This window comes from Rhea americana, unplaced genomic scaffold, assembly GCF_003343005.1.
Source record: "Rhea americana isolate MKP2758 unplaced genomic scaffold, rheAme1 scaffold_36, whole genome shotgun sequence".
NCBI lineage: Eukaryota > Metazoa > Chordata > Aves > Rheiformes > Rheidae > Rhea > Rhea americana.
In genome coordinates this window covers 2,401,857-2,418,976 of record NW_028186490.1, presented here as the reverse complement: position 1 = coordinate 2,418,976, position 17,120 = coordinate 2,401,857, and the positions used below count along the sequence as shown (strand labels likewise).

General features: G+C 39.3%; 1 long non-coding RNA gene across 1 annotated transcript; it reads right to left on the bottom strand.

The window, feature by feature from the left end:
* Positions 1–10,651: 10,651 nt before the first annotated feature.
* On the bottom strand, positions 10,652–11,555 carry LOC146591779 (uncharacterized). The gene is made up of 2 exons (XR_014896728.1): positions 11,385–11,555; positions 10,652–10,826 (listed from the first exon to the last, which is right to left on the bottom strand). It is a non-coding gene; the product is annotated as an uncharacterized LOC146591779 (long non-coding RNA).
* Positions 11,556–17,120: the final 5,565 nt, after the last annotated feature.

Genomic DNA, 17,120 nt, shown 5'->3' with positions numbered 1-17,120 from the left:
GCGGCGGCGGGGCGGGTCCCACCGCGCAAGTCGAGGGGCAGCGGCAGCCGCGGGAGGCGCCGTTAGGCGGGGGAGGAAACGGTCAGACGGCTGCTACTGCACGTCGTCGCTAGGCCGGGAGACTCTGGTAGAGGCATCTTTAAAGCGTCTGGTTCGACCCTGCTTAGTTGGATTCGGACATGGTCAAAATTTCTCAGAGTAAAAAAAGATTTACAAATAGCAATCATATCTGCGTAGTATTAAAAATGTATTATTAAAGATCAGAGGTTTTCCAGAATACATGGTACAACAGTAACTTTCCAACTTACTAGAAACAAGCGCTCCACAATTTGCCAGTAAGGCCCCAGATGATGCCAGCCAGTATCTATCAGCTATATCAAAAGATAAGCAACCATCTATGGTTTGTTATTGCGCTGGTCCAGTACTTTCACAACAGAAGACCCAACAGGTTAACACATTTAATTTTGGTATTTTTAAATGGGAGAGCTTGGCATTCTGCACAAGAATGTGCATTGATGAATTAAGAAGGAAACTATATGCTGAAAGCATAAATAGCAATAAAAGAAGACAGAAACTAGTATATCTTACTGTGCATTGGAATGTAGATTTGCAGTAAATAGAGATCTAATTAAGTAAAGATGGATTGTGGGCATAAGTTGTGCATTTATTATTCATACCCATTATAAAAATCCATCCGGAATAAAGACTTAAAAGATGTCAGCGCCCCCCCCCCCCCCCCTTTTTTAAGAGTAAAATTTCAGTCATTGTTTGGCTTCATTTTTAGCAATCCAGGAAAGCACTGACTGCCCCACCCTGAGAGAGAAGTAATGAATCACTTCTTTTTCTGGAACAAAGTGCAGACATGATCTGTACAACAGTGCATAAACGTCTCTATACTGACATGCTTGGCTTCCGCAGATAAAATTTCTATCTCCCTTTCCTTTTCAGTCTAACTCTACCCATTCCTCAGGCCTCTATACTGACATGCTTGGCTTCCACAGATAAAATTTCTATCTCCCTTTCCTTTTCAGTCTAACTCTACCCATTCCTCAGGCTTACGCTGATCCCTTATTTCTTAGAGCACGTTCTCAAAACCTCAGAGAACCAGGTCTTCAGGCCTACAATAGCAATCCATCAAAATTACTCTGGACCTTTCTTCTTAGCTTTTGCCTCAGGGCCTGGGCCACTTTCTCCTGGTAACATTCAGCACAGCACACACCTTATGCATGTGCACCTTCTCTAAATGTTTCCACTCTGAAACAAATACTGCACTTGTCTGAGCCGTTCAGCCATTTCCTCCCACTTGCAATTTCACTGTCACCTCTTTGATTGAATACAGGCACGAGTATGCATGACTGATGTCTGAATCATACAGTTTACTGGTGTCACTTGGAGGTAAGAAAAAAAAAGTCCTGTAGTATGTTCTTGTAGTAAACTTCCAAGAGCTACTTATCTATCCATCTATCACAATTGCTTGAAAAAGGAACATGTAACCAACAAAAAGAGAGCAAGTGACTGGAGTTCCGCACCAGTTTCCAGTCAAACACCTTAGATAAGTTTATGTTCAATTCTAACTCAAGCCTGAAGTTATTTGCTCTACCCTCAAGATATAAACTATCAGACATTAGAAGTCGAGCAGACAAGAGACCTTAAAGAAAGCATTAAAATGAACAACTATGTAAACTGGAACTTTTCATTTCAGAAATGAATTGACTGAGGGGGTATGAAATAGACTGTAGAGGTATAAGCAGAAGGGAGAGGGTGAAAAATAGCTGAAGCTAGCAGGGAGCACGTTCCAGCAAAGCAGGTAATCACCCACCGAAGAAGAGTTAAGCTGTGGCATTCCTTGCCACAAGATGTTAAACATTTGCACAGGCTCCAGGAGAGGCTAGACAAGTTTGTGGAAGAGAAATCTTTCAAGGATTACTTACTACAAGTCTGCTGAGCCATTACACACTGCCGTATGACCTCTCCCAAGTCAGAAAAATCACTGAAGTGCAAATAGAGATGTCATTTCAGCTCACCCTCTTCTTACACTCTTACATAGGCATTCATTGGCAGTCGTACTAGGCTGACTACACTTTTTGTTTCATATGCAACCACTCTCATTTAAACTAGGCATCTGAAAAGCCCTAAGAGGGGAACCAGGAAGGGCCTACGCTTTCAGGATTCTTTAACGGCTCATCCACCACACGCTTGATGCCTTGTAATTTTTTTTGCCCAACAGTTTTAAGTAGCCTTACTTCAGTTCAGCTTAAACAAACAGGATGAAGTTTAAGTTAACTTTTAAGTATGCTTAAAACAACCCACACAGAAGTCTTCACCCTTAAATAAGCTGCGCAAATTCATACTTACATAATCCCTAACTTCAGAAGGGCACCACTAAATATTACAAATATTGCAATTTTAGAGCTGAGAAGGCAAGCAGAAGGCAACATTGGGAAGTCAATAAAAGAACCAAATCATTCGCAGGCTCTGTTGAGGTTAATGGAGACACAGAGCTCCTTGCACCCACCTAGTTCATCAAAGGTGATTACCCTCAGCTCTACACCGAAAGCAAACTGAAATCTAGTCTTTGTTGTTAGAGCCTGTGGAAATATTATGCGCTCTTCTAGTACATGCTCAATCTTAAACTATCATATCCCCAAATAAAACAATAAGAAAGATGAGGGAAAAGACCTCTTAAAGAGAAAGGAGAAACTCAAACAGAAACCAACCCGTGCAAAGGAGCCTATACTTATTCCTTCTTTTGGATTTGGATTTGTCTTTGGTTGATCGCAAATTCTTTTCCTTTCTCTTTCTTTTTGCTGCAGTTTCCATTTCCTCTGGATTTTTTACCTCCTGTAGCTCAAGGAAAAAAACAACTTTCTAACAAAGCTAGGTACAACTACTTGATAGACCTGCAAGCTATCAGGCTTTTTAACACCTTAAAATGAGTAAATAGGCTTCATTCTATGGAGGGGATACTTCCTGGAAAGGGAGGGGCAAGTGGAGGGGTTTTTTTGCATAAAAAGATTAGGATATTATCACAGCATCCAGTAAGGGCTTTCAAATAATTAAATGCTTATTTGTAAGTGAAACACAACCATTCTTGTAAAACTCATTGAAAAACCCAGAGAGAGATGTCCAGTGTTCCTGAATCGCCTAAGTGGAGCAATAGAGTTGATCGACTGGTGCAGCAGTTGTCACCTGAAGTAATTGTGAGGCCAGCTACTCATTTCTGCTGTGCTGTTAACATTTCTCCTTTCGTTTCTGATCAAGCTTTCTATTCCCTGACTCTGCTACTGCTTGCTTCGCAAACATTTGTGTTTGGTATCGCACAAAAATGTTTTTCTCCATTTTATACCATATAGAAAGCTGGAATCAAAGACAGCACCAAAGCATAGAATTTCTTGCTTCTCAGTCCTATATTTAGACCACATCTCTAATACATCATTACACTTAGCCATTTAAATCATCCGTATACCATAGAAGATTCTTACTTTTTGTAACTATACATCCTATTACATATAGTAATAGCATTTGGAGATTAGAGCTGAACTTGCTAATGAACTTTTATCAAGGTTTATGACTGGGCAGCAAATCCCACAGGGAAACAGGCAATGGAAACAGAGGTCACATAAAGCTGATTGATCTGTGAGCAGCTACAGTTACACCGGAGCAATCCGCAATCCGACACAGCTCATTATCCGAGAGAAAAGGCTTATCTTGATGATAGAACAAATCTGTTGGAAAGTCTATGAGAGGTGACTTACTTACAGGTTTGTTTTGCCAATTCTTGTGTTACCAAATACAAAACTGAAGGAAAACCTATTCCACCTGCATGATTTTCTTGGAAAGCTGCATACACCATATCCTCATGTGGCATGGGCCTGTGCTAAGTGAGCAATTTATGCCAACATAGGTGGATTTTTCAGTCCCTCAGTGCTCTACATTTTTATCTAAATGTAAGATATTAGAACACATACACACACAAAAAAAGAACCTGCTAGGTAACCTTCTCTAGCTCCACAAGATTCCCAGATTCTCCATGACAACTCCAGGTTTTTCCTCTTTTACAGAAATTTGACAATGTGTATGTATGTTCTTCTAAGTAGCTGACAGCTGTTCAACGCAGGTCTTAGTGCAGCAGAGTTAACAGTGACTCCTACTGTTCGGTTTGCCTAACAGCCCCCAGTAACATGTTGTATTTTAATAAAATATAAATTACAACTACTTTTTATTTGTGCTGAGTGGAGGGTCTAGTCCAGCAATTTGTGTCAGTTTGAATGTTTTGTCAAAAGTTTTAATTAAATGTTCAGTGCTTTATATGGGAAAAATACTGTTTACTCAATTGAAATTCTTCTTACAGTGATTTAACTGAGAAGATTCTATGCTTTTCATTTTGAAACAGGTGCTTCAGACTTCACCTAGAAAGACTAGCCATTTGCTCTCTAGTCAAAGTCACCTGTTCAATCTTGAAGCTTCGGAAGGATGTTCAGTTACATGTTACAGTTTGGCAACTGATTTCTTCAAAGGGTTTATTGATGGAGCACGCTCAGTCTCTGCATTTAATGCCATTAGTCTAAGCCATCACCCAAGAGCGACTGTGCCTACTTCATCCCACAGCTGAAGAAGTGAGGTGAGATGTCTGATATGATTGTAAAAAATCAGATGCTAAATCTGACTGTGATCTTGAGGAGCAGAACAGAAAGTCTCTACAGATGGCCCTTCAGGAGAGCAAAAAGCCATCTGCCTCTGATGCAGAGGAGTGGAGAAGAGAAAAGTGCGTAGAAGTTAAAGGCAAGAAAGGTGGGTGCACGAGTAAGTACTAACGCAAGGTGATAATGAAATGTACCAGAAATAGGGCAGAAGGACAAAGAAGTCTGGGTTTTATTACTGGTTTAACTGCAGCAAATAATTTCATTTCTCTTCAAGACCCTTTGCTCTTCTGAAAAAAGGGAATAATGATAGTGATCTCTTTTGTGAAGCCCAGTGCAAGGTGAATGTTGAAAATGTTTGTCCTGCTTTCCAACCATTACACAGCTGCATTTTTTTTCATATGTTGCATTGAAATGCTTACACATTCAGGTGTAAAATTAACAGGGCATGTAATTGAAAGACAGATAAGATGTTGCTTACAAAACTAACACAGATAAAAATCCGCCACATTCAGAGGCAACAAGCTAGCTTCGATAAATGTAGACGCTCAGTCTAAAGAGGCAATATTGTTTGTATATAACAAAACCACCAAGAGAAACCATGAATAACACTAAAAAAACTTCTTAGTTGTCCCCTTTTCTTTCTGTTTGGGAGGAAGATGTGTCTAGGCATACCTACAACAGAGTCCGAGAGCAGGGGAGCTGCATTCTCAGAATGCAGGCGTTTAAAAAATTATTCCACATTATAGTTTAGATAGAAGAGTTTGGCACTGCTGCCTGTTTGCTTTAAAATGCTTACCCAGCATTTATAACACAAATGCTGAGCAACTTGTAGAAAAATAAAGCATAAAGACAAATATTAGAACAACACTGAAGAATTTAAGGATACCAGAAACTGGACAAATGGGCATAACTGTTTTATTAGAGCCCCAGAAAGCTCCATCTCTTTGAGCTGGAAGTAGACAGAACACATGGTATTTCTCAGTGGTAAACTAATCTGGATAGTCTGGGCATCCACGAGCACACGCCACATTAATGCCGATGCTTGGATCCTGTCATTGGCTCATCATTTTCAGTGCAGATTCCATTACAGTAAAAAAATAAATAAAACAAGAGCAACATCTTTCTTAGAAGTGTTTACCAAACTAGAGGACCCTGTCTTTTACAACTGATGCTTGGGGTTAAATAGGCACATGAATACTTCAGGTTAAGTATTCACATACACAAACTGAAAACTGAAATTTACCCAGCACACACTTCACATATTCGTTGCCCAAGCACCCAGAAAAAGTCATTGCATAAGTAACTATGATTCAAAAGCATAGTGTATGGTAAGATTTAGGAAAGACAAATTTTGCCAGTTTGGATTTCCATGGAGGAATAGGAAAAAAGCCCTTGGATGTGGATGCTTCTCTGTTAAAAACTGTGATTTCCAAGCCAGTCTAAGCAGTATGCATACAATCTACCTAGGACAATATGAAGAAATATTTTAATGGCCATGTTATTGTCCCCATGGCATGGAATGCTAAGTGGACAGGAACTTTGTTTCAAAGAGTTATCTTGCATTAGTCAGATGTGTCACATGGTATAAAACTAAGTATGAGAAATCATTGCTAAAAATCACTGACTGGCTGTATGTGAGAAAATGGATGATGTGTGTTTGCAGATGGATTCACTTGCGCAGGCTGTGGAGAAATTCAATGTCACTTGCTCCATCAATGTCAATTACTACTAGAACCAAAGCTGAGTCTTTAGAGCAGCTACAAAGCCCTGCAAGTAATGATCCACAAAATACATATTTCTTAAAAATAATCTCACTGAGCATTACCAGCCAAATAGGCCTAGATCATTTGATGGATATTCACTGCAGGACACAGGCCAACAATTCAATTAACCCAGCAACAGATTAAGGAAGTCATAAACATTAATATTAAAAAGCTAGCCAGGACATAGATAAAGAGAAATAACCCTTGGTTCATTGATCATAAGAAAATAGTCTTTCAGGGAGAGAAGTGCTCCTTTGCTCCATTCTTGTCATGTAGAGGTAAGTTTCTAAAAGGATGTTTTTATTCCCAAGAGGAGTCTCTGGACTCAGCAGGAAGTCAGTCTCCAGGTTTACATGTAGCTCATGCGATTCAGACAGCAAATGCAACCTTAACAAATAGAATTTAACAAAAAACTACAAAATAGAGCATGTCTGGCTGATAATCATTTAAACATTTATTTTAAAAGCATAGAGAAAGTTAATATGTTCTTGGAGCAGTGCTCTATTAGTATTATTTTAAAGCTCCATGATATACTTTCTAAATGGAAAGAGTAATTCTAGGCCAAGAGCCTATTAAACAATACTTCCTGTTATATGGTCTTTATTATTACCACCTATTTGCTTCACGATATAACATGATTTAGAGATGCTGACCATATCAGCTACTTATGATAAAAAAAATGCATAAAGATTTTTGTCTATCTAGACCAGACTTCCCCTCTGTTTTGTTAAATTTGGTTTTATTTTTATAATAAATACCTAGAAGGTACTTCAGCTAGGTAACAGAGATCCAAAGAGTCTTGAGAAATTGATAGAGGTAACTGATATATTACAATTTAATTAATGGACATTTTAAAAGTAACTTTCTTCCCAAGTGAAGTTTTCATTTGTCTTTTGAAGGTGAATTGTAAGAATCAAGTCTAAATATTGGTCAAAGAAAAATGAATTTTTTTTTTTTGCTTGCATTAGAAAAATTGGCAAATTCACTATCAGAGGGATGGTAATACGGCCCCAACGGTTAGGGCCAAATCTCAGTAGGGAGAACTGTTAAAGTCTTCATCAGAAAGTCACATTATAAATTTGACATAACTGACCATCACCAGCTTGTAGGCCTTTACCAGCAAACAGCTTACTTAAAAACAATGTTTGACAAGATCTAGTGACTTCAATTGCCTGAAAATAGAAAGACAAAGTTAAAGGTGGGGAAAATGCTATCAAGAATCTGGAGACTGAAAACAGTTTTGACAAGTTGGTGAACTGAGATCTCCGGATGCTCAGATGGTAACAACCTGTCAGAAATCTCAGCAGGCCAAATTCCTTTCAGAAGCCTTTCAGAAGGAAGAGATTGCCCCCGATGTGAAACTAGGAAGGCAGAAAATAAAAAGTGAACTTAAAAACTTGAAAATAAAAGTCAAGGTGGTGGATAGTCTCCTCTTTGATATCATGGAGTAGAATGATAAGATACAAGAGGAATTCAACTCACGCTAAGGCAATAAGTACATTTAGAGCCTCAATTACAAGGAAAAGGTCTGGATGAAAAATAAAAGGTCTGGACAAAAAGAAAAAAAAAAGATTCTCATAATTCTGCAAGAAATAATGATGTGTCCTGGTGCCACGGGTGCTGTCAGTGACAATGGCTGATGCTATCCTGTGACAGCATGCAAGGAACTGTCTGTCTTCAAAAGCGCTCCAACCATTCTTAGACAGCTCCTGTGGTAGGAGCTGGTCCTCAGCTGGGAGACCCAGCGGAGGACACCTAGCAGGAGAAAAATCCTGACTGCTGCAGACCTCCTCGTCTACTGAGCATCAGCTTGCCGGGCTCCTGGGCTGGGAAGGTGGGTAAGCATCCAGGCAAGGGCATCGACATTTAGCCGGTGTCAGAGAGGCTGTAGCACCTACTAGCATGGCCCTGTGAGGACGAGCTCCTGCCGTGGGAAGAAAGCCCCAGCTGTGGCACAAAAGCACGTCTCTCTAACTTTGGCACTCCGCCTGGGACAGGGAGAAATCAGCATGGGGCACAGGTCCAAGATGGCAAGGTGCTGGGTGGGGTTTGGTGGACCACACGTGTGCACGTGGTCCCAGCCTGCAGCTCTTCAACACCCACGCGGGTGAACCCTGATCCTTCCACTGCCTTTACATCGCTCTCCTACAGCGGCACTGATGCTCTATTTCATTAAAAAGCTACACTCACATTAGACTTTGATTAAGACCAAGTGAAGCGAGTAATTCAAAGATCTACAGAACTCATACACAGAAAGCAACCAACTATTTCTGTTGGAATTTAAGTTAAATAAAAGAGAAGACATTCTGATAGCAGTTAAACATTATTCCCCAGTTCTCCTGGCATATGTGATTGATTGGATTGGATGTGAAGGGTTTCTATTTTAAGGATAGATTTGGGGATCAGAAATAACCACCTGGAGTAAGTACAGAATAATGCTAGAAGCTTGCCTTTGAAACAAGCCTGCAAGTAGATTTTGCATTAATTTGCCTGATTTTTTCTTCTTAATTCTTTTCCCATTAATTTCCTTCATAAACAACATTGTATGTTGAGTTCAGTTTTTATTATTTTAGGCATTACCATCTAATCAGCTACGAGTTTACTTTCTGTAATTTCTATTTCTTTCTATAAAATTATATTTGACCAACAAAACTTTATTTTGCAGTCATTTTCTAATTTGTGTACATGACAATAGAGATGCCCAGAAAAGAGAAAATTCTGCTAGGTAGAAATCGTTGGTTACTTAAAACTAGTCGGTTATGGTAGATTAACTATATTGTGTTAGATGCCTTTCTCCCAGTATACAATTTGTACCTGAAGGAATTGGCTGAAATGCTACTTCACACCTTAGCAAATGTCTTCTTTCTGTTCCTTTCCTCTCCTTTTCTTAAGCTAGAAAACAAAGGTATAAATATGTATTCTTGGGTAAAGTTCTTTGATTCAACAGAAGTCTCCAGTTAGATCTGTGCTGGTTGTGTTAATCACTATAAAGATCCAATTTAACTTTTATAGAGGAATTTTTCATTCAAAATGGAAAATACATGTGACTTTCTATTATTACACCTTCCAAGAAACCAGCTTGCTTCAGAATTCAAACCTGTTTCCTATGCAAATCAGGAGGACAGGAAATTTATCCATGTGAACAAGTCCTGTAAATCACTTCATCAGCTGATTAAATCATGTTATTTTTTTAATGCACCACAACAGTTTTCCTGAGATAGGCAATGGATGATTGCATTTATGACATTCTGAAGGCCTTGTTTATATAACATAATTGAAAAATAAAATTAAAGTACACTATTTTATATATACATTTAAACTCCATGATCCCAGCTGCATTTTGATTAAAAATTAAGTACACAATACATATTGTAAGTTTATGCATGTACTAAAAAAAGTGGTCTTGAAACAAATTAAATCTTTTCACTGAAATAACTTCCCCCATTTTAGAAAAATACCAGGACATATTTGAAACCACACTGTTTTATACTGGTTGCCTACAAATGTATTATCAGCTAACACTTCCTAAATGACGTGGAGGTTTGCAGTATTATGCTCCTCCTCTATGGCAAGGTCCTTTCACAAAGGGCTGAAAGGACCCTCAGACTTGGGTCCTACAGGACCCATGAAATGGGTAAGAAGAAAAGTTTTTGATGCTTCAGTTACTAGATACCTAACAGAACATTTCAGAAGTTTTCCTTCTTGCTGTGCATTTGCAATGAACCTGTCTTCTCATGTATCTTTCATTTTCAGTTCAAAGGGCCAAACTACTATTAGTTATCAGACTCCAGACTTACCTGTGGAAAGGATTAGGAAAATGTCTTTTTCTTTAGCTCTTCTTACAGGCAGTCTTGGAGATTCAACCAACCCAGAATAATTATACTTCTGAATCAGGCTTGAATTGCTGTACTTTCTCTCTCAACACAGTGAACTATTTCCCCTGATAATAAGGATAAAATTTGAAGCTCTTTTTGAATGAAGTTGAAAGTTACTAGTTAGAATAACTTACATATACGCCTACAAACAGAATATATTTACTTGTTCAGAGATTAAAGATTATACTGCACCAAGTTGTAAATAGCAGCAGTAACAAGGACTTAACTACGCAGGAAGTCTCATGGTTGTGTTTGCAATCCTGCGTTTCTGATGTACTAAAATAATAGATACCTAAAAATCATCCTTCAATATGTTCGTTTCATTCACTAAGGAAGATTAGGTATTCATAAAAGAAAAGCTGTAATTAGATCAGATGATAATCAGGGAAGATTTATTATACACTAAGAAAATGGTGCAGAATCACAAAGATAAAACTTACAAACTGTTCATATGCTGAGATTTCTGTCCTCTTTGGTCTCAGGAAACAGCTCCATCAAACAGCAGCCTAACACACCTCAGCCAGGTCATCCAGGTTAGGACATCACTGAAAATTCATCCAAAAGCAGTAAATGGAAACACCTGTGTTTCAGAAACATGTGAAATTCACCAAACAAGATGTACCTGTGCAATAACAACTAGTGTTTTTTTTTTTTTTTTTTTTTTCCAAACTTTTAAGTCAGAGAGGGAAGAGGAAGTGGCCTTCTGAAAACTCAACCCTCTGAAATCCAAGCTTAAGAGCATCTCAGGTTGGGAAACAGCAGTAAAGAAAACCTAACACCCCACACACACACACATAAAATAAAGATCCTTGAGCTAGTAAAACTGCAGTTTCAGGTTACATATCAACAAACAAAATTGAGGATGACCGATTCTGTGATGATGGGCTATGATGGGCTTCTGAGCTTTAGGCAGTCATATGGCTACTACATTTTTCAATACAGCAGAAGATTACCTGCACCAAGTGCAGGTAAGGCCCAGGTCCCACTGTGTATGACTTGTGAGATCCCTCGTAGGGGCTCTCTGCGAGCCATGGCCACTCTAGTGACGCGTAAAGTCTGTCCCCAGGCTTTCATGTTTCCAGCACCATTTTCAAAATACTCACTGGTTTTCTCATGACCGCAGTTAAAGAAGTATGAAGTGACACTGCAGATGCTTTCTGATGTACTCTTCCTCCTCCTCTCAGCTCCCACGGGGCTAGTGACTGACTTTTCTCTGCTGTATACAATATACCAAGCAATATGTAATCTTGCTTGCTCCATGCCTCTATGACTGACTGGGCAGTGCCAGCAGCTTTTAAGGTTTTTGTGACCTGCTTTATATAGATGACTAGATATGTGGGACCAAGAACAATTGCATACAAAGTTGCCTTCGTTCTTTTCCTTCACTTTTAGCTTTACCCAGGTGTTCATTGCAAGCACGAGCAAGCAGTTTTACCGCAAGTGGGTAATTTTCTTCGACTGCAGTCCTGATTTCTTACTGCTCAGGGGACTTGTGTTACAGGCTATGATTTGAAGATACTCAAGCTGTTTTAAATAAGCTGGTTGAGCAGCCAGATGGAGTACAACAAGTTTGTTTGATTAAATCCATTGGCATCTTTGTCATGCCTAGTGCTACTTCTTTGCTTTCATCTTCTAGGAGGAAAAATTTCTAGTGTGCTTTCAGGTCTTCAGAGCAGAATACAGATGTTCAAATGAAAAAGCCAGTGCTCAGTAATCTTAATGCACAAGCATACTTCTGGCAGGATGCTGGAGCTCCAGCTGTTATTTTAGGCTGCTGTCCGGCTGTTGTCCATTAATCAGCTTCTGGCAGAAAAATCCCAGCCTCCTAAAGATCTTTTACCTTTGGCCTTTACGCAAGCAGCCAGAAGGATGCTGCAGAATATGAGGCTGGTGCCAGAAGGGATCTTCAGCCTCACAGAGACCACGAACCACATTCTTCTCCCTCAAGATTGCCCATAGGCCCACCCTGGAAAACTCAGCAGTCTTGGCAGCCAGACTATGTTTTAGGCTTCTGCATCTTAGTAGGGTGTTAGTCCCCAGTTATCCAGCCTGGCTTTGTAGCAAGTTGACAAGTTTGTTCCTGTCTAGCAGAGATCTAGCAGGACAATGTCGCAGAGGAGGCGATTAAAAGAGGGATAATGCATACAAGCTTTTCAAGACTTTTGTGGTTGTGGGGGGAAAGGAGGAGGAAAAGAAATCAAGAAAAAGATGTGAATTGAAATCAACCTCAGCCCTTCCTCCCAAGTCTTTTTTTGCCTCTATGTGGGAATATTAATATACAGAAATCCTTAAACAAAACTGAATTCTCCTCAGAGATCTGAAAAGCAAAAAAAACTTTCAAGAATACTACATGTCACTCAAAATTAAGATTACATGTTTAAGACACTCAATTAAGAAACCCAAACTACCTTTATTCTACTTCAATAAACACCCTCAAAAATTTCAGTGCATTTATTCACCTGTCAGTGCACTTCCTCAGCATTGTCATTGATCTCCCTCCATTTCTTGCCAAGAGAGATAAGGAAGCCTCCTTTCTAAACCAACATTTTTCTTACCTGTCTCAGGATAAATGCTCACAGTTCTTCCACTGTTAGGTTGGAGTTTGGGATACCATGGATCTGCATTCCAGCTACCTACTGCCCCGGTGACTGCACTAGCATTAGGCTCCCACATCTTACACACATAGATACTAGAGACCACCATCCCTCTTAAAAGCTGAAAACGTGTGCAAGTATTTAGTGCTCTATGAGGATTTTTTTTTTTTTTTTTAAGACCCAGGAAAAGAGCTGAACAAGTTTTTAGAGGGCTCTTTAGTCTTTGTGCAACTCTAGGTATGCATTGTCACTATATCCAACGTGGTAGCATTTACTGGTTTGTTGACTGGTTGGCATTGGACTTTGAACACCCAAACTGAATGTGAAAACCTATAGTTAGTAGCAAAAGGTAAATTCAAGTTACTGTTTCTCATAGACATCATACTCACCAGAGCAAGCACTGGCCGGACTTGCAAGGAAGACGGGGCAACTTTCCTTGTGCTGTGGTAAACCAGATTCTTCTCAGATTTGATGTTAGTTCCCCATGCCACAGGGAAGGTGGAGGAGGGATTTGTTTGTATAAATATGAGTAGTGATCAGATGATATAATCTACATCCTCAATGAAAAGCCAAAATGAAAAGTCACAAGAGTTGCAAACCATCTATCAGCCATACCAGCTAGCACAGGCTTGAATCAAACTCGGCCGCGTGTGGACGTGGTAGTGACAGAGCCTGTCTACAGATTTAGCTACTAGTGTAGCTCTGCCTCGCAGGCAACTCTTCCTAGATAAAATAAGTTAATTCTGGCATATAAGCTTCTATCCATTCTCAGTCAGTATATGCACATCAGTGGCAGCGCAGTTGCCCTTGCAGTTGCTCAGACTGCTTCCCTGCCCTGAGAACCACAGTCCCAAGGAGACACACTGCATTTCTGCTGCGCTGGTGTGGAGACGAAACCCAAGTGATTTATCATGCTGCCAGCTGGCCCGAAACAGACATTGGTCTTGTGTTAAAGCTGTAGTGAAAGAGAGCCTCAGGAACAGTCAGCAGAGCTCCAGTAAGGCCCACGTTTTGCAGGGTCCATTGCAACCCACTGCCTCCACTGCCTCTTCTTATTTAGTATGGCCTGCACTGGAGCAAAAGCTTTTCTGAGTATTCCTAGTCTCATGATTGACTGCTTGTGATTGTCATATGAGTAGTTAGTATGTCCCTCTGCATTAGCCAAAACAACTATTTTTAGCAGGCAAGAAAGCAGCAGGGAGGTAGAGGTTTCAGTTGAGTGCGCTACAACCTTCTGTTATTCATAGATGGAGGAACTTTTTGGCACTTTCATTAAAATTATTTGGTTAGAAAGTGCTGTTTGCTTTCCTCTTCAGGAAAACCTGTATCAACAAGTAATTCCACTTGGAATATGCTGAAGTATTGGTTTACCCTGGAGTGGGGAACAAAAGCGCTCTCCTTGCAAAGTCATTCATAAAAGCAGTGCAATGCACTAACAGATGTGACATCCCTGATAGCTGTTAGCATCCTGCAAAACAAAAATAGAGTTGGCTAAGTTACAATGAAAATTAGTGAGAAGAAAGAATAGTTAATTCAGTCTAATTTCAACATCAAATACAATTTAGTTTGGCCTGAGCAGGATGTGGTGCAGAATCACTTTTGCTATTTTACAGAGGCCAGTGATAGTGCCTTATTTCCGTAGTGCCATATTTTCTCCTTTTCTCTCCATAACTCTAGGCTCTTGTTTCTAGGTCAAAATGTCACTTAGGTACAACTCAAACATGCCTGTGAAGGCCTCCCAGAATACAGCACCAGCACAACCCTGCTCCACAGGCTGGATCTTAGCTTGGACCACAGGATGACCACAGGGGAGACCACCACTTGTTTTTTCAGAAGTATAGAGGCAGTGATATTAAGAGAATCATTTTGCTAGTACCACTTATTTCAGAAACCAGCATGAGGCCTAGGAGTTTTTTTTTTTTCTTTGTTTGTTTTTATTTTATTTTATTTAAGATATACTGGTGTTTCCTCCATGGAAACACGCTTGCTAATATTCTCTTCCCCCCATTAAGGCAGGCCTTAATTAGTATGCACAAAATCATTTGAAGCACGTAACAACTTTTTCTCCATGTGTAAACACTACCTATGAGGCTGTGCATATTCAGAATTACCTCTCTCCTCCCCTCCAAATCAGGACACTTAAAAAGTACCTTTAGGCTAGAAGATCAAACTTTTAATCTTCCCCCCTCAAAAAAAAGAGCTAGCTGACATCATGAAGTAACTTGAATCCAGAAACTCAAGCTCTGAAGAGAGAAGACCTTTTTCCATGGGACTGGGGATGAAGTTACAGAAATCAGCAACACTGCATTTTACAAGTTTTACCAGCTCCGTTTCAGGCTTCCATTTGTACACCAGAGATGTCTTAGCCTGTGGTCACTTTCAGGACACATTTTGATAGCCCTGAGCTTCATTTTCTGCTCTCCTAATATCTTCACAGTATTTGTAAACTAAATTGTTTTTCTTGACTTTAATAAAGGCCCTTCTCAGTGCTACAGTAAGAATATCAAACTTGATGCTGTTTCTTCTTCCCCTCTATTCTTTTCTCTTCCTAGGGCTATTGCCTAGAATTATGGTGTTTGGGAATCTATCGGTGATCAAAAGATAGAAATCCAGTTTTGAGGAGTTAATATAGCAGAGTAAGAAAAAAGTTAACTGCTTTTTGTATTTAAATTGAATGATGTTTATTCGAAAAGAAATATTCCCAGTCCCCTTTCAAAAGGGCTTGTTTGCTGTGGTATACTTGAGATTAAAGCTTGAAAAAAAAAATTTCCCCATAGATTCTGAACAGTCCATTTGCAAAACTAATAACTCTATTACAGAAACAATTACCTATTTGGCTAGTGAATATTTATGCGAGTTAAATGACTAAACCAGTGAATAATAATTTTATCATTTTGTCACTGTGTTTAGCAATCTAGAAAGAACCAGTAATTTCACTGCTACTTGTAGTGGATCACATAGCTAGCTGAAAACTTAAGACCACAGCTGTGAATGTTTAACTACTGCAACCTCCCCCCCACCTCTCCCCCCCCCCAAAAAAAAAAAGTTCTCCAGAAATAATCTGAAGTGTATGCACATTCTTATAAAGAATTCACATAGTATGCACCAACTAGCTTTTGCTAGCATTCATTCTTTCCATTCCGGGGCAAGAGCTCATCAGACCAATATTATTCTCATACCTAAGAAATCAATTTCAGTAAAAAGTTGGTTGTGAAAATATGCTCAGTCTTTGTGACTTTGACAGTGCTATAGAAGTCCAGGATCAATAATCCAATATATAATTTGGATGTTGAAGAGCAATAAGTCTCGCAGCTATACATGTAATAGCTAAGGATAAACTGCTGCTTTAGAATTAAAAACTTCACTGGAAAAAGAGCTAGGATACAGTGATATAATTAAATAGTTTGCAGACATTAGAAATATTTTAGTGTAACCCACTGATCAGGAGAATCATTTCTGTTCTGTATCAGTTTTCCCTACAAGAATTTCAAAAACAATGATTTGAGAAAGGCAATCCAAAGTTGATTATCCTCAAATACAATCTAATAAAAGCACAGGCTACCAATAAGAAGGCTTCACCTGCATTTTAACACCAATCTCAAGCCCAATATTTGCACAGATTGTGTTTTCTTTCTTCCTATTACAGATAAGAGCAATTATCTATCTCTTCTGTTTGTCACAGTAATAACATAGGAAATGCAGCTATTTCGGAAGGGGAGTTTACTCAAAGTTCAAGTCCCTAGCAGTATTGTAACATATTCTGGGAAACAGGCAGTTATTTTTTCTGGAAGTTTTCCCTCCCTGCATTTACAACATGCCAAGCACATAATTGCTTTGAGTTGCCTAGCACACAGCCTCCTGGTTCCCAAAATATTAGAGCAAAGGCCACGGATAAGTAGTCAGCAACTGGTACACAGAACATTATTGCTTTTGCGGCAGAGTATCTGTAGAAGTGCAAAAGTATCAGACGTTAACTTGGTTATTTTTATTTTTTTAATCAGTTTTTGTACTGACTGCTGATTTATTACAACTGTTCACCACTGCACCTAGAGACAGGAAAGTTACTTCAGCTAAAGATAGTCTTTGAAAGCCATCTTGTCATACTTTACTGAGCTCCTCCACAATGGAATACATTTTCTAACCATTTTTGCTATTAAGAAGTTAAACGATTTGCCAAAGCAATTTACAGTTAGCAAAAGAGTCAGGAACACTACTACATGCACTAGACAATATGCATTTTCACAG